Source organism: Perissodus microlepis, chromosome 16 (genome assembly GCF_051167445.1).
Source record: "Perissodus microlepis isolate ML-2025 ecotype Zambia chromosome 16, ASM5116744v1, whole genome shotgun sequence".
Taxonomy (NCBI): Eukaryota; Metazoa; Chordata; class Actinopteri; order Cichliformes; family Cichlidae; genus Perissodus; species Perissodus microlepis.
The window spans coordinates 5,999,076-6,018,001 of record NC_140476.1 but is presented as its reverse complement, the minus strand read 5'-3'; the positions used below and the strand labels follow the sequence as shown (position 1 = coordinate 6,018,001).

Genomic DNA, 18,926 nt, shown 5'->3' with positions numbered 1-18,926 from the left:
ATTTGGGATTTTTTATTTATTTTATTTTTTTGGCAGTACATCTCAACCGTTCAAAATGTCAACGAGCTCTTTAAAGCTTAAAATACCACAAATAGCAGTTGTGAACTATGCAAAGAATGAATGCCTAGCACTGACATCAACCAATTACATATTTCAAATATGATCCAATTACAAGAAAATAGTCCTTATTCACAGAAAAAAACATAAATAATGTCATTAGATCCGGTCAATTAAGAATAGCAGAAATGTGGAGAGCTTCAAACCCATTCTGCTCACACAAATATGATGACTGCCCCGAAAGAATCTCAACTGCATGGCTGTTCATCACAGCCAACCTTTGAAACAATTCTTAAAAGCTAAAAGAAATTAGAACCATTTCAAAAGCAGAACAATGCACAAACAATGTATGCTGATTATCTTTGCCACAAGCTAAAGCCCACTACATGTTCTGAGTCAGGAAAAAGTAATAGTGCTGGTATGTTGTGCTCAGCAGTCCAAAGACCTTGGCCGTGTTAAAGCAGTTAGCGAAAAACTAAAACAGAGCCAGTTATGAGTGTGTTGTCCAGCAATTGCGCCACTGGCGTGTTTTGTTTGGGGTGTTTGGGTTTTTTTTTGAATTCCAAGAATCTTTACTTTTCTGATTGCATGTGGAACTCAACTGCTCTAACTCTCACCATCTCAAAAGTGTTTCAGGAAATATCTTATAAGTTGCTTTAAAAAGTGTTAAATGGAAATGTTCCGTCTTGGAGAGAGTTCCTCATCATCACCATCAGCAGCAGCATATTGGCCGTAGTATTAACTTCACCCTTTCTACAAATAAAAAAAAATTCTGATTTGGAACTTGGCTTTGTAACTTGGGAATATTATTCTAAAGTTAGATGAAAATGTGTGTTTTTCCTACCACATTCAAACTTTAATATCTGTCAAACCAGTCACCTGATTTGGACTGTTATAAATAATATAATGTGCTATGTATATGAGAATATGCTAAAAAAAAAAAAAAAAAAAAAATCAGTCCCATACCTACAAAGCTGTGGTTTTTACAGGCCTCCAAATCTGCTGCCAGAGACTCTACATCTTTCAATCCATCATTCTGTGTTAACTTGAGCTACACTCCTGAGAGTCCATACATTTACCCTAAAACATTTCAAAGGTCTAGCACAACCACTTCTCCACAATGGGATATTAAAATGGACCCTGTAAAAACTGGTCAAGGAAGACAACTAGCAATAACCCTACTTTCATCAATTACACACACAAAAAATTAAATACTTTACATTTTACATCATTCCTATTAAAAAGTGCATCTAAACCTTGGAATGTTTTTTTCAGGCCAGGTGGGAAATCTTTTTTTTTTTCGTTACTTTAATTTGATGCATTGAGATAAACAAAGATGTTGTGAGGTCCATCTCCCTTTCATGCAGTGTATCTAACACTGTAAGGGAAACCTGGAAACAGACATAATAGGAAACTTTAATGCTAGTACATTCCATACTGCCATGTGCAGTTTAATTTGCTGTTGAAATGCGTGCTATTGCATCCATCAACACACATATTCATCAGGTCTGTTTATACATTTTGGGTGGTGCAGCTCAGCAGACGAGGAAATGGTAAGAAGTCTGCTTAACAGTATTTTTCTTTTTTTACCTCAAAGCATTCTCCGTCAGTGCCCCAGTCAGCTCTGATTTCCTCGGTTTTGCCTGCCCCAGGTTCAGGTCCAATGCATTTAAGGCGTGCTGGTCTTACGTCTGTGGCATCTGTTGAGGAATGTGATGAATGCTGTCTGTACCCTTCTGACAGCACTATACTCGCATGATTTAAGCCCAGACGATCTGCTCCACCCTGATGCCTGAGACTGAGGCTGATGTTTATACTTAGATGTCTGGTACTTCAAACATTTAAAACATCTAACACATTCACAGTATGGCCTTTGCATTCAAGTTTAAACAACTCGAAACGTAAAAAAAAAAAAAAAAGAAAAGAAAAAAACTAGTACATATGCACTTAGCTTAAAAAAAACCACACAACAGTAGTGAAGCTTCCATGGGAAGGCACATCTGAGTGATGTGCACCTCTTCTCACAAGAGAAGTCAACCATGCTGCTGCTATTACAGGTGCAACACACACAAATTTCCAAGACTGGCTGACAAGAGTCTGTTACTCTGATAAGAGTAACAGAGATTCATCATATGGTGGTGTTATCCCGTGGAAAAATCCAAATTAAAGACTCAAGGAATCTGCTTTAGCTATGACGGTGTTGCATTCGGTTTCTTCCCTATACGGGTTAGATTATTGGCACCTACCCAGAGCCATTTTTGCCATCATCAAAAGGGAGTGAGTGAGTGCACAGCGGACTAATAGCAATGTCCCCAGAGCAACACATGACTCACAGCCCACAACTCTCTGCTCTCGGCATTTTAATGCACAAAACTAATGTAAATTAGACTTCAGAACAAACCTCTAATCTCTTCATGCCTGATTAAAAATATAATCTGACAAAAAACCCTGTTCACATTAGGTAAAGTCTTGGCAGTTCTGTAAACTTAACTTATTAAATAACCCCTCTGAGAAAACATTTGAAGCAACATGTTGGTAAAGCTTGGATATAAAGGCCATGACAGACAACAGCTCTTTAGAGAACTGCACCAGTTCTGCGAGAAATCGGTAATCATTTTTAAATGCTAACTTCCAAGGAAGCAGGAGCAGAGGGTGAGATGATGTGCTGCTGTAATTTACAGTAAACGCACAATAAAAAGCATTTACTCTAATAGTCCCTGCAAAATATAATAAGCTAAATTCCCAGTTCAGCTGATGCCAGATATTAAAAACCCTCCAAGTTCAGAAAATTGGAAAGTTATTTGACAAGAAGGACTCTAAAACTTACAAAACTTTAACATTTTTAAATACAAACCGTAAATTTTGACCCTAAATCATGTCTAATACTGAGAGGGGGTCTGTGAACAGTCTTGGACTGTAGGATCTGTGAGCAATCGTTTTAGAAAGGTCACAAATAAAAAGGAAATACAACAATGTAGACTCGCAGGCCGACAGCGTTTCACCGGAGCGCTCCTCTCGACCAGCTCGTGTAACAAACAGCTTCTTTTCTTTGTCAAATTTAAGTTTCCTGATCTAAAGGCATTCATATGACCAAACTTTCGACTATCTCTGGAAAGAATTTCAGAAGGCGTTTATCCGTCAGGTGACCAAGTGGACTCACTTAGACACAAGCTGTATGTTTATTAGGGCTGCCACAAACGATTATTTTGATAGTCGACTAGTCACCGATTATTTTTGCGATTAGTCGACTAATCAGATCATCATCCATTGGACGTAAAACGTACAGCTTATTGTACCAGCAGCATCTGCTCTTATATAACTATCATTAGCTTACAGCTTAAAGTGTTTAAGGTATGTGCTAACTAAAAATAAAGACAAGATGATATTTTATTAAATTTTAATGAAATCTGCAGATTGTTTAGGTGAAGTTTAATAAACTCAGCCACCTGCTCCTTGCTATCTAAAATATAGCAGGACACCGGAGTATATTCTCGAGCATCTCAAACTTCTGATAATCAGCTGTCTGCTTGATGTTTATTCAGCTGTGTAAAAACTATAACTTTAATCTCAGCCAAACCGATTTACTCAGGAACAAATAAAATACTGAACAAAGCCAAACAATAACATTTTTAAGTTATCTAAGTTACTTATATATCATGTTTAACCTGAGTAGTGAAAGAAAGTGGTGGGTTTGAAAACGGGAGTCTGGTGTTCTCACAGGCTCTAGTGAGCCTTGAACCCCGGCTAGCTATCGAGCTGGTGGGTAACAGACGTCTCCGAAAACGTCGGAGCACTTTTGAAAATATGTGGTGTCTTGATAAACTGAGCAGATATTTGAGGTTTACACAGCTACATTCTCGCCTGAAAATATGTTAAATGTTTATTTTGTGACACAGAAAGAATAATAAGAGTAATAAAACTAACCAGCTGCCGCCATTGGTGGAAACTGAGCAGGGTCGCGCTATGAATTCTGGGATAGGTTGGGCCATGGAGTATACACCAGACCCATCCTTCAAATCTGGGGAAATGAAGCGCGCATTTGTCGGCCGCATTTGTCGGGATCTTCGAATTTGGGCAGTCTTCGTCGTGTGGTTGTAACATAATCGGCCTACAAATGCGGGCACAGGAGGATGCAGTTCCTGAATTTGGATACAGCTAAGATACCGGACACTGCTTCTTCTTCTTCGGGGTTTAACGGCAGCTGGCATCCTTGTACATGCAGTGCTGCCATCTTCTGTTTCAGTCCATTATTACACTCTTAAATCCTACTACTTATTCCTGCGTCTTTTGGGATCTTACAAAGCTTCAAACAACGTGTCGACTATTAAATTAGTCGTCGACGTAATCGTGACTAGTTGACTAATCATGGCAGCCCTAATATTTATATGCACAGTTGTGACCATTTTAATCAAAAGAGATCAAGATAGTGACTAAAAGACGCTAAATTAAGTGATGCTGAGCTCAGCATTAGAGGTAGGGTGCTCAGAGATCTGAAGTTAGCTGCATCTGACCAAGATATCTCCTGTGTGCATCCTTTGTGGGATTTTCAAAATACGGTAGACTCAGAATTCACTGGAGGGATTTGTTTTGTTTTTATTCCATCTAGACTTCCGGTGGGCAAAGCCTGAACAACACACTGTGAACAAAAGTTCTACTGTAGCCTTTGTGACTTTCAAGCAAATACCTCTGTATTAAAATGTCTCAATTCTGGGAACCTCATCTAACTTAATCTCTATGAATAAATCATGCTCGCATTGCAATTTCACTCGAGAGTTTCTGTCAAGTAAATCAGACCACAAAAAAGCTATGGTAAGGAAATGAGTTGTGAAGAGAAACTGATGGCTGTGAAAAAAAAAAAAAAAAAAAAAACCCAATTCAGTCAATAATGAAAATTCAGCTTTGGCTTCTGGACTGGATTTTTATGCATCACTTGGATTTATAATTAAAACGGGCAGGAAAAGAACAGCGTCAAAAGCAATATTAAGTTGTAGGCAGCTGTTGTGGCTTTGTGACATGCAAGTATTGCGCAAAAGCTGCTTTAAGACCAACATGACATCTTTCCAGAACGCAGTTAATCAAGAAACCAAGTCACCACGGGCTGTCACAGAGCAGCGCTTATTGAGTTTGTGGAATGCACTTTTCAGTTTGACCACAGTGAACCGACTACGCTGGACCATTTTCTTTCGCTTATGGTTTTAAGATGTTAGGATCTAATCTTGGCTCATTGCAAGTGGACATACTTATCAGATTAGTCAGTAGATCTCAGAGGGTTCATCACCCGACCCGCCAATAATTTTGCAGCAGGGAGCATGCAGCTCCAGTTGCCCTCCAGTTGAAGGCTTTATGGTCAAAAACACCCAATGTTTCGAGCCTAATGCCCCACCAGAGGACCCTGTGTCCCACACCACACTTCAGCTGTTTGGTTTTTGTTTAACTTGTATCAGAAGTTCAAGAAAATCTAAGGTGAAAAGAGAGAGTTTCATCTAAGAAATGCACAATGTTTCTCCATTTAATGAATAACCATGTCGCCATAAAGATCGCAATTCATGAGTAAAAATAGTAGCTATTATTAATTTACTCTATGAATCACTCTACATGATCACTGTGGAATTATGGACAACTTTTTCTGTGCCAGCCTAATCTGTGGAAATAGATATAGTCTGCTACAGAATCTATCTATCTATCTATCTATCTATCTATCTATCTATCTATCTATCTATCTATCTATCTATCTATCTATCTATCTATCTATCTATCTATCCACATATAACAAAATCAGGTGATGATTTTTCTACACAGCCACGTTTCACATATGCAGAAAACATCAGTTGTGAGCAAATATGGCAGATAACTCTGACACGTGTTCTATCCAACAGGTGACCTTTACAAGATGGGAAAACGGCACCAGCTCTTAAAGAGCTCTCTCCGGGGTGCTTCTGTGTAGGCACACGGCTTTACAACAAGCTCACACTTCAGACAAAAGCACTCCTCATTCAAACGCGTTCATATGCATAATACCAATCGAACGAAGCAAGGCCAGAAAATCAAACCCGACAAACAAGCTGTATGGGACTCACTCTGTTTGCAGGCTGTCTTCCTTTTCCCCATGAGCTGAATGTTTATTAACCTCACCCAGACATTTCCACTGGAGTTTCTGTGGTGGTAAATGTGCAGCTCAAAGGAGCTTGCAAAGAAAAGCGTCTGGACTTCTTTAAGTTACTTGAAGACGTTTCACCTCTCATCCGAGAAGCTTCTTCAGTTCTAAGGTCAAATGGTGGAGAGTCCCAGATATAAACCTAGTGGGAGTATCCCCCCACAGAGGGACAAAAGGACCCCCTGATGATCCTCTAATCGCCTGAGCCAAGGTGTGAAACTGGGTGTGGGTCCCAATCAGCCAGAGTTTCGGGTGTGTTCATTGTGAAACCTGGCCCCACCTTATCATGCGAATTCCTGAGGTCAGATGGCCCAGGATGTGAGTGGGCGTTAAGGCGTCTGGGAAGGGATCTCAAAACTGGATTATAGATGGCAGAGAGTTGGTGTCGTAAACCCCCGCCTCTGTTCAAAGATGGTCGCTCACAGTGGACATAGATGGCTTCTTTCACTCCTCTTTCAAACCATCTGTCCTCTCTGTCCAAAATGTGAACATTGGCATCCTCGAAAGAGTGTCCTTTATCCTTAAGATGTAGATGGACTGCTGAGTCTTGTCCTGTGGAGGTGGCTCTTCTGTGTTGTGCCATGCGCTTGTGAAGTGGCTGTTTGGTCTCTCCAATGTAGAGGTCTGGGCATTCCTCGCTGCACTGTACAGCATACACCACATTGTTAAGTCTGTGTTTTGGCGTTTTGTCTTTCGGGTGAACCAGTTTTTGTCTGAGCGTGTTGCTGGGTCTGAAATGCACCGGGATGTCATGCTTGGAGAAAACTCTCCTAAGTTTTTCTGATACACCGGCTACATAGGGGACGACAATGTTGTTGCGTCTGTCCTTCTTATCCTCCCTCGCTGGTGTCTGGTCTTCTTTTCTGTGTCTCTTTGCTGACTTTAAGAACGCCCATTTAGGATAGCCGCACGTTTTGAGTGCTTCCTTTACATGTGTGTGTTCCTTCTTTTTTCCTTCAGGCTTAGAGGGAACATGTTCTGCCCGGTGGTGTAGGGTCCTAATTACTCCAAGTTTGTGTTCCAAATGGGCGTTCTTAAAGTCAGCAAAGAGGCACAGAAAAAAGAAGACCAGACACCAGCGAGGGAGGATAAGAAGGACAGACGCAACAACATTGTCATCCCCTATGTAGCCGGTGTATCAGAAAAACTTAGGAGAGTTTTCTCCAAGCATGACATCCCGGTGCATTTCAGACCCAGCAACACGCTCAGACAAAAACTGGTTCACCCGAAAGACAAAACGCCAAAACACAGACTTAACAATGTGGTGTATGCTGTACAGTGCAGCGAGGAATGCCCAGACCTCTACATTGGAGAGACCAAACAGCCACTTCACAAGCGCATGGCACAACACAGAAGAGCCACCTCCACAGGACAAGACTCAGCAGTCCATCTGCATCTTAAGGATAAAGGACACTCTTTCGAGGATGCCAATGTTCACATTTTGGACAGAGAGGACAGATGGTTTGAAAGCGGAGTGAAAGAAGCCATCTATGTCCACTGTGAGCGACCATCTTTGAACAGAGGCGGGGGTTTACGACACCAACTCTCTGCCATCTATAATCCAGTTTTGAGATCCCTTCCCAGACGCCTTAACGCCCACTCACATCCTGGGCCATCTGACCTCAGGAATTCGCATGATAAGGTGGGGCCAGGTTTCACAATGAACACACCCGAAACTCTGGCTGATTGGGACCCACACCCAGTTTCACACCTTGGCTCAGGCGATTAGAGGATCATCAGGGGGTCCTTTTGTCCCTCTGTGGGGGGATACTCCCACTAGGTTTATATCTGGGACTCTCCACCATTTGACCTTAGAACTGAAGAAGCTTCTCGGATGAGAGGTGAAACGTCTTCAAGTAACTTAAAGAAGTCCAGACGCTTTTCTTTGCAAGCTCCTTTGACTACGATGACCTGGATGACTGAGAACCTTCACAGACTAAATGTGCAGCTGTTAGCACCAAAACAATCAACTTTCTAAGCCATCGAAGAAAAGCTTAACAGTGCTAAACTTACCTTCATTTGTTTAACTTCCCGTTATACGACGTCTGTTTTAATTCTTAATTAATTTCACTATCTGAAAACACGCGCTTGTTAGTTTATTAAACAATGCTAGCTCTTCTTTCTTCCTGTTAAGAGTTGAATATTTTACTGGTTAGGACAGCTGGCCTGTCCTCTCTTCTCTCTCCCACTGAGTTAGTGATACGCACTTACACAGCACCGTAAGGGGGCGCTATTTGACCAGTTGTTAATTGGAAGGTGCAAAGTATTTAGAAACATGTTTTTTAAGTAAATAAATACAGTTACACTGTGGTTGAAATGTAACATTGCAACTGCAACATAATATGGAACAGAAACACAAGATAACCTTTATCATGTTAAATACCTGACTGTTGTATATGTGGTTAAATCAGATATTTAACCAAACTGTAAATGTAAATATAATACAAAAATGACACAGAGGTTGCCCGTTGTTTGCAAGTGAATGTGTTGACCAACTGGTCACACTTTCAATCACAAGGCAGTCACAAAGGATACTTTCAGACTTGGACTGTCTGCAGTCCCGCTTAGACAGATTGGTGAAGGTTTGCAACTAATCACCATCCAATTCAAAAATGAAGACAGACTCCCAACATGACCCAATCAATCTGAGTCAGTCTGCACTGATGAGCACAACTTGTCTGCAACATGTCTTGCGAGTGGTTCCCAGCTGGTTATATTATGGTTACATAACTATATAAAGCAAGGCTGCCGAGCACCTGTGTCATTTTGCATGAATAGCTGCAACTATGACAACATAAACGGCAACTATGTCACCACTTGTGAAGGAATTTCTGTTTTAAATTCATGAGTTTATGTCTGGAGTCTGAATGTAAGTAGCAAATGTGAATTTCTGTGTATGCAGATAACAACCGACTGATTAATCACAGACTGAGTTCACTTTATTGCCATTTTATTGCATATTGAAGCACCAAACCTCCTTAGAATACAGCAACTGTCTGCAAGTGGTTGCAGAACTGGTCCTTGTCTTTGAAGCAAGTTTCAATTCAAGAAGACCGCAAGTTCATTGCATACAGTTGCAATTCTTTTCATCATGCGGTGGATTCAAACCTCTTTTTGGCTTTAGCAGAACAAGGAAGTATTCACTTAATACCTGAAATCTATTACTTTGGTGTCTTATTCTATCTTTTTGATCTATTTACTATTTAGCTCTCTGTTTGAATTTCCTTTCTGGGTATCCGCTTTTTCCTCATCACAATTTTACATTTGGACCTGAGGAACTAACTGGTGCAAACCTAAATTGAACATTCACACACTTGTAAGAATGAATGGGATATGGGAAAAGATTGTGATTTCAGTGTTTTACTTTTCTGTAACGGAGCACCATTATCATGTGTTACACAAATGTTCTGGCCAGAGCAGTGACCAATATATTTATGACTATGCAGCATAATATCTAGCTCCCCAAGGAGTGTTTACAAAAGGCAGGAAATTACACGAGTTTGGAGCTTGTATGGTTTCCCACGCTGACTGGGTGGCAGTGACAAAACGGAAAGATGTCCAATGGGAGCCCTGGATCTAATCTTAATTACTGAGAGGTCTTCATAGTTAATGTGCAAACTTGCTCCAGGTACATTCATACTCTGACTACACTTGCATATGTTTCTTTCATGCTGATGTGGAAAGTTTCCTCTGAGGTCTGTTTGAGTTGAGCTAAAAGAGTTTTAGAGTCAGACTTATGATTCATTTAGTTCTGTATGAACTGAGAATCACCAGTGTATTTCATCATCATTATTATTCATGAGAGAGTTGGAGCTGCACTGCCCTTAGTAATTTTCTTTATTGGGAAAATCCATCACAAACTCATTTAAGGATCTCTTAAGGCAAACCCATGATTTAGAATAAAAGGAAGGCTTCCTCTGGACAACATGACAAATTAATGACGTGTCTGCAGTTACTTTCATCTCCACTGGCAGCGCTGTGAATATTTCATCCCCTTGGGGAAACTCTTGACATACACTGGCAGCGCTAACTTATAGAACAGCTCTGCCTCTTTTTTCAGTCAGTTCTGGTTGGCATCCACTACAGACAACTTGGCCAGGGGCTTGAGAAGCCGGTCCAAAAGGCCCCTGCCATGTTTACTGTTCTGTACAAGCCTCAGCACGGCACAGCATGGGTGGCCCTGCTACGCAGTCGCCTTGAGTCTCATTGAAAATGCGGCAGTATTATGGAAACACCGCACCCGTCTGGCTCAGGTTTTACCCAGCACATAACAAGTCAGCCCTTATGCTTTACATGAACTATATGGATACTGTTCAGTGGAGGTTTGCTCATGTTCCTTTACATGGACGTGGGTGTACTTAAAGTGCTTGTGAATAAACATAATAATGTCTGACAAATAACATAAGTAGTGAGTTGCATAGCTTTGGAATCTGTACTCAATATTTACAAGGACCACAAAAATCAAATCTTCCATCTCAAAAAACTGAACTTAAGCTTCTTGTCTGTGTACACGTCATAGACTGTATGAAACAAAAAGACATGGCCACCGTAAAATTACTTGGCGAGTAATTTGTGAGTGTTTGCAGTCAGCATCCTCCATGTAAAACATAAGCGACTGCAGCAATTGACCAAAGTGATCACAAGGTCTCCTTGTGACCAGTTTCACCCTTCACCAGCCAGCAACTTCCAATAACCAACTGGTCAAAGAATACACATCAGAAAACTAAGGTTGTCCAATCTCTATGCCTGTGGACAATGCTTGTTGCTATGGTAGCAAAGTTTCAATCACAAAATTGCCTAAAACACACCTTGCTTTATTATATTGTATTAGATGAGGCCTGAAACGAATGATTAGGACCGTAAACTCATCAGTACATTGTTTGTCAAGGCCATGAGTGAGTTGAAGGGATTGTAGCGAAGTCATTTTCTTATAGACTTCCTCACTTATTGGCCAGTTGCAGTAGATGCAGAAGCTAACTTCTGCATTAGCATTTGTTCTTGTCAGTATGTAGTGGAACTGTTACTCATCGCAAGCTTTCACAGTGCCATTTTTTTAATAAAACATGTTCGTATTGACAGTATGCCAGGTGTGTGTATTTTTGGGTACAGCTCTGGCTGCTACAGAGGCAACACAGTCCAATAATTCTTGCTTTCCTTGGCTGTTTTATACTAAAATGGCTACAGGGAGCTGGACCCTATCCCGGGGGGAAAACAGGACGCATACTCAACAGGCCGCTACTCCTTCAAGAGCCTAAAGAGGCAGGCAACCAATCACTCACACATTCACACCTTTGCAGCCAGTTTAGAAACATCAGATAGTCTAATATGCATGTCACTGGAGTCTGAGAGGAAGCCACATGGAAAGACCCTATCAGAACAGCAGATTAGAGGGTAGAAGCTTCTTGTCACAATGCTAACCAATGCTGGATCTCCATGTCTTAACCTGATATATCGTAGCTATATGAACCAGAGCTAATCAAGCTCTTACGTAAAGGTCAGACACCCAAGAAGGTCCAGTTATTATGTAACTGTTCTACAATTAAAGCTGCTTGCCCTTCAGAGACCTTAACAGTGGCTCAACAAAACAATGTGTCTTATAGTCTTTGTTTGGTGTTCCTATCACCATGCATTTTGCATGTGTGCCCAAGGAAGTGTTTGCATTATAAATGTGACATGCTAGCCAACAGTGACGCACGACATAGCATATGGTGCTCCTCCAGTCTTAATAGTGCATTCCACGTGGACCTCAGACCTCAGTTACAGCATTTCTGCAAATGGCTGGCAGTCATTCCTGTGTCCTACTTCGGTTGGACTCTCGTGTACGTTAGGTCAGTTCAGGTAATGGGCTTTTTTGCGTTTTATCACTTCAGCTTTTCCGGAACGCTCCATGTTGCATCCCGGAGATGGTTTTCAGACTATAGTTTGGAACACAAGTGGGTTAACTCTGTGGAGTTTCAGACAAAATAAATCATTACAGTGTTACAACATTTGGATGAAAAATCGCAGACAAACATAAACGCACTCAAATATATGCACACACACGCTTTGAAAACAGTTTAACATGGTCAGTGTTTCTTGCTCCATTAAGAATTCAAGGGCCAAGATGACTCACAAGCGTTTCATCTGTTCTTGGTGTCCACTACAGCAGTGAATCCAGCAGCTTGCAAAATATGACCAACCGCTGAGCTGCTCCCTCATCCGCTCTGTCCTGTTTTTACAAGGGCCCGAAGCTTTCACTGACTCAAGCCCATCCTGTGACGGGTCATGGGTTACTGTAATTTAGCATGTGCGTTCAGATGGTAGTCATTCAATTTTCCTCTTCCTTTCATGTACTTTTCTGTATGTGTGGCACTTGCCGTTACTGCCATTTTCCAAGATAACAACTGTCAAACAAGACTAATTGAATTGGGAGTGGAGGGGTGTCCGCATACTGCTGGGGAGAAGGAACGACTGAAATGATTAATGGCGCAGTAATGGAAAAGTACGTTCCTGCAGCGCCAAGAATGTTTAATGAACTGAAGCTGAACAAAAAGGAAAAGTGAAGTGGGAACTTTAGGAAAAATGAAGAAAACAAACAGAGGATGAAAAATGAGTTTTCACAGGACACAACAAAAAAAGGGAGATAGTAGCACTGCAGAACATATAAAATGGATTATAACAGTGGGGCGTATGAGTGATGAGATTTTCAAAAGGAATATGTCAACATTTCTGTAAATATCCTTATTTGCTTTCTTGCTTTGCCAAGAGTTAAATGAGAAGCCTGAAACCGCTGTAACGTGAGAGACTGTTAGCCTAGCGCAAATACTGGAAGAGAAAAAACAGCTAGCCTGTCACATTTTCCACAATGAGAGCAGGAAGAAGGTGCAGATACAACCAGACAGGAAGAGGCAGTTTAGGTGGTTTATTTAAAAGGTGGAGTAGATGCTCAAAGACAGGTTGGCAGACAGGCAGGCATGCAGGAGACAGAAAATGGAAACAATCATAAATCAGACAACAAAGCAGAGCAGAACTTCTCGGCCAAGTTTGGGGAAAGGTGCGTGAGTGAGAACAATGGAAATATCGATGATTCTGGTGGATTGGGAACAGGTGCACCGGCTGTGAAAGTCATGTGACTGAAACCAGAAAGAGAGCATGAGGACATCTAAGTGGGTAGATGTGGCTTGACACGAGTTTGAAACACTCCCGATGGGAGATCGGATGAGGTCAAGGAAAGATGTGAAGGACAATTCTAAAGAGCTTAGGAATAAAAGGTGCTCTGACAATCCAAGGCGTCTCAATGGCTTATCATTCACAATCCCTTAGCTCCATCCTCATAGATTTCCTATAGAGATCTTTTTGCAACCACTGGTATCGCCCTCTGGTGCCCATTAAAAAGAATGCAGGTTTAGGGCACTTCAGCGTTCAATGTCTATGAATCTTCTAAACACAGGCTACAAAAACACATCTTAGATACTTTGCCTCATCTGTTCTTACTGTGTTGCTTCACACAGGCCGTATCAACCTGAATTCCCTTTTTGCTCTGTTCTTTCTCTTTTCATCACTGATAAGACTCCACTAATGTCTTCATCAACTCCCTAAATTCCTCCCCCCCATACATTTGGTGCTCCCTCACATTCTCCATAAAATTAACAGCTCCATATCTTAAACCTTTGGACCTGCATTTGCCTACTGGTTCCAAAAATATAAAACCAGAAGAGATGGACCTATGCTCCCAAATCAAACCTCAGAAATCGCAGGTGCGATAAGCCAGATGTTGCCTACTCATTTCAGTGTGTTGACTGGTAAAATCTGTCAAGGTGTCCCTGCTGAGATAATAAATCCATCACTGCACCCCTCCATCCATGGGTGTGAGCAAATATTTCGTTAGAGCAAAGGATGAATAACAAATGACGGCTCTTGTCTTGGAAAATATGCTTTTGCCTACAGTGAATATGGTGCGACACGGTTATTGATTCCCACATGATCCGAAGCTTCAAGGACAGGGAAAAAAATCACAGGCAAGAATCAAAATCGTTGCTGCCTGCATGTTATCATTACGCTGAAATTATGGTCATTATAAGACATATTGAATAATATTGACTTTCTGTTATGTGGTCACGTTGAAGGCTAAACAGATGCAAGCAGGGAGTCTGGAAAATTTGGAAAATAACTCTGCTTACATCAGCAGCACTGGGGAGTGATGTTGGCTATAACAAGCTACTCCCATGCACAGTTTGTTTACAGAGACGACACCCAGATCAGAGTCTCGCCTTCTCATTACATGAACTATGCAGCGGGGGAAAATGTCACGAGTTGTATTCAATCTGCTGAGTGTGACAAGGCAACAAAGCTCAGTGTGACAGAGACTAATAATGCTGAACTTTCACTGCGTGGGGATATTAATGACATTAGTAGAACTAACAACTGCGTGCCTGTGTGTGCATATACTGTCTTTGCATGTGGACACAAAATAATGAATTGACTCAGCATTTGAAGAGAATATTTGAGAGTGTGAGTGTTATTTTAGGCAGTCTCAGGGAAAAAAAACCTTTCACTGACTGATCTTTTTGAGCCTTAGATAAGAAAAAATAACAATCTGTAATATGTTTATTAAAGTTTCTGGCAGACGTAAGAAAGAAAAATGAATTCATATTTTCCCGAGACCAGAAATTATTCTTTGAGTCCTCCCAGTGTAGTCGATGTACTCTCAAGGTCGATAAAAAAGCCTCTGGAAAGCCTCAAAGAGTTTTTCTCTTAACAGTTTGTGCTTAGTTATTCAAAGAAAATACTTTGTAATCCAAAAGCATTTGGATATAATGTATCATTCTGTGAATTTGCTATTTATCTTTCAATTTTGATATTTTTGCATTTTTTCATTGTTTTCAGTTTTATCTGTATTTTCTGTTTTAATTGACCTGCTTTTTACCCACTTTTGGTTGTTCAAATACATCATGAATTCTGTTAACAAGCTTCAAGTGATTGATTTTTCAATTTATGTAAATTTTTTAATCGTCATAATGTTTTCTTCACTGAATTTGTCAAATTACTTCTCTTACAGCTTTTCATAGATTTTTAAAAAAAAAAAAAATTGTACATCCATCCATGTGGTTATCGAGACAACAGTTAAAGCAAAGACCTCCATCACTGCAGCTACCTGGCCTCTGCACAGTTTGATATGCCTGAAATGACTCATCTATGTTGGGGCGACCGTGGCTCAGGGGGTTGGGAAGCGTATCTGTAACCGGAAGGTCGCCGGTTCGATCCCCGAGCTCTCTGTCCTGGTCGTTGTGTCCTTGGGCAAGACACTTTACCCTACCGCCTACTGGTGTTGGCCAGAGGGGCCGATGGCGCGATATGGCAGCCTCGCCTCTGCCCCAGGGCAGCTGTGGCTACAACCGTAGCTTGCCTCCACCAGTGTGTGAATGCGAGAGTGAATGAATAGTGGCATTGTAAAGTGCTTTGGGTGCCTTGAAAAGCGCAATCCATTATTATTATCTAGGAGGTGTCCAGGATGTCAGATGACAAAACACCTCAACTCACTCCTTCACTCACTAGAAGAGTAGCAGCTCTACTCAGAGTCCCTCACAAATGACCGAGCCCCTCATCCTATCTTTAAGGGAAAGCCCAGACATGCTTTGGAGAAAACTAATTTCATGCTTTTGTATATGCGATCTTATTGTTTTAGTGGCTACCCACATTACAGGCTTTGTATTTTAATTGTAAGTTATTTTAAATTTTCCACTTCTAAAGACTACACTGTAAAGTTTGGCTGTGAACCATTGCTAACAGGCCCAGTGTAGCAAGATTTACTGCTGCAGAAGCCTTGCTGTAGGCACTTAAAAAACAAATGACAATGTAAACAGCCAAATGGACCGAGACGTGTCAGCATCAGTTAATGAAGATCACATGTCTGAGATGGTAATTCATTCTGAAACACAATCTCTCTATGGGGGTTCCTACCATAGCAGTGGTTCCTCGAGGAGGTGATTAGGATGTGCATGAAACGGGAGTCAGAGGCCAGGCTGGTGGATGAACATGTGGATGAACCCAAGGCCAAAAGCTGCCACCAGCAGACTAACCACATAAACAGCATGTGGTAAACATTGGATCAACTGTTTTTGATATGACTGGCAGCTTATACACAGGCAAAAATTGAATAACAAGGGAATTTTGAAGAACCATAGCTTGCATGCACGGAGACAACCCCATTTAACGAATGCAGGCAGTGGACCGAACCACTGTGAAAGTGCATGAGGGGGAATCACTTTTGCAAATCTGACTATTTCATTGCTTAACACTATACAACGATGCATCATCCCTGAAAATCAGTACTTGGGGATCTTGACCAATATGTCCTCCTGTAATTTCTGGCTGCATGGAAAGCTCATGCCATGGTCAAGGGCACAGCAGCTAAATACCAAACCAACACGTAGTCCTCTCTTGCTCCATGCCTCTTTCATTACCCTATTCACTTTAGCTTTTTATTTAACCACTAAAATTGCACATTGTGACTGAAACCATCCATCAAGGAATAAAAAAACAAACCTAATCCAAAGGTCCAGCTCAACAGCTGACTTAATCCACCTGCTATTTAAAATCATTCAGATCTTAAAACCAGATAAACCTTTGACAAGGTGCTGATCCAAAGCCAGCTTAACTGCACAATCATCTCCTGAATCACTCAAATGTGAAAGCTGGTTGATGTCCCAGATATTACAGGAAATTCAGAGAGTATAAGTAGCTAAACATGAACTCCTAACAGAAGTGGGGCTGACTGAGTAGGAATGTGACATTTTTATAAGGAGGCCATCTGTCATTTTTATAGTATCATTAATAAAGTGTCTGGAAGGAGCTTTTAAGAGAGCATCTAGACAGAGACTCATCCTGAGACAGTTCAATATAAAAGCTCCATGGAGCGATTCCATTTTATCAGAGGGCAGTCCCTGGAGCAGCACACATTACTTCATAACACTGTCTCATAATATGCCCCATTTATCATATACTATAAATATGATATAAAGCACAATATTGCACTGGTCCGAGAACATTAGATAATTGTATAAAAGTTATACTTGACCCACTGCTTTCAAAAGATCAGGTACAAATTTATTAAAGGCATAAATCACTTAAAATGTTCTTTTTACCAGCTATCAGCTTATAAGTGGATTCTTCTCCTTGTCTGTGTAAAGCGAGAGTTGGGTGGAAGCTGGCAACAAGCCTAGCCCAGCAAAGAGACTGGCAGTGGTGGGAAGCAGCCAGCAGAGGAACACCTCACATTTAATAATTATCATATGATCGACTATTTGTGTGGTCCCTGAATAGGAGAAATGAAATTTTGTGGTTTTTAGAGACTGACTTGCTGTAACTAGCCCATTACATGTCTTAACAGCTGGACAGAGATAAACCTAGAGCCTGGTTTGCACAGAGGTTGCTCAGTCTGTACGCAAGCAACCTGAAAAACATATGCAGCTGTGTTGCATTCTGGTACTGATTCATCAACTCAAGCTAATGCTTTTGAGTCCACCTAAACACTCCATTTCCCAAAAGCACTCATTGTTACAGGTCACTAAAATACACATCAAATCTGTTTTTGAGGACATCAGGAGAAAGCAGGAAGTCATACACAAATATAGCAGAGAGATTCAGGAATTTTTTCAAAATAAGAGACCGTGTGAAAACTAACAACTGAACAGGGTCAGCGTGCTTTAAACCTGCATGAAGGTTTAAAGCACAACCAGTTCAGAGATGTGATATCACACCCAGTGTATTACTAGGCTAACGCCATCAATAAAATCACCTGCCTAATGTTATTGTCACACTACAGAAAGCAGTGGATCATAATTAGAGAGACTGTGTGCACTGAACTTGTGATCTCATTGTTTGTCTTTTTTTTTCTCTCTGTGGTCTTTTCTTTCCTCCTTCCTCCTTCCTACCGGGCTGTCCCTACCTGAGCCTGGTTCATCTGCAATTGTCTTCCTGTTAAAAAGCAGTTTCCTTTCCACTGTCACCATGTGCTTGCTCATGTGATGGGTCACTGGATTGTTGGGGTTTATTTCTAATACTGTAGGGTCTTTACCTTACAATAAAAAGCAACTTTAATGAATTGGTGCTATAAAGAATAAAACTGCTGAACTGAATTGCCTTTGAAATGGTTGGTTTGAAGATGGGGACCAGGTCTGCCACTTCTCACAGTTTCTGTCTTCAAAGAAATTTAGGGTTATTAAAGACAGAAATAAATTGGCAATAAGATGGTATCAGTCTACCATCAGTCTGCAGCTGAGAGTCAAGTTGGCAGTTTGTTATTTGTGATAATACAGCAATTATTTATTTATTTATTTATTTTTGCTTGTCCTGAAACAGTGAAGTTCCTTCACAAACAGTGACGTCGTTGCTGCAGGACAGCGATTTAACTGCAAAATGGCAGAGGCATTTGGTGACCATGCTTTTATAAATAGGAATATAATCAGAATACAAGCAGTGGCAATCAGCTGAGCCCCCTGCAAAGAGACGCACTGCAAATAAGGCGCAGACTGACTCAGATCAACTGCAACGTGTTGAGTGTTGTTTTACAAATTAGATGGCAATTATTCAAAACACCTTCACTAGTCTGTCTTAGAGTGACTGCAGTCAGTCAGTATCTGGTGAATGGAATGCTGCCTGACTTAACTGGCATTGAGACGGCCAGTCTAAAAACAAATGTAAATTTTTTAAATTTAAGTTTAAATATGCAAAGCAC

General features: G+C 41.0%; 1 long non-coding RNA gene across 1 annotated transcript; it reads right to left on the bottom strand.

Moving 5' to 3' along the window:
• Positions 1-1,022: 1,022 nt before the first annotated feature.
• On the bottom strand, positions 1,023-8,367 carry LOC146370273 (uncharacterized). The gene is made up of 4 exons (XR_014802887.1): positions 8,225-8,367; positions 6,135-6,211; positions 1,648-1,757; positions 1,023-1,448 (listed from the first exon to the last, which is right to left on the bottom strand). It is a non-coding gene; the product is annotated as an uncharacterized LOC146370273 (long non-coding RNA).
• Positions 8,368-18,926: the final 10,559 nt, after the last annotated feature.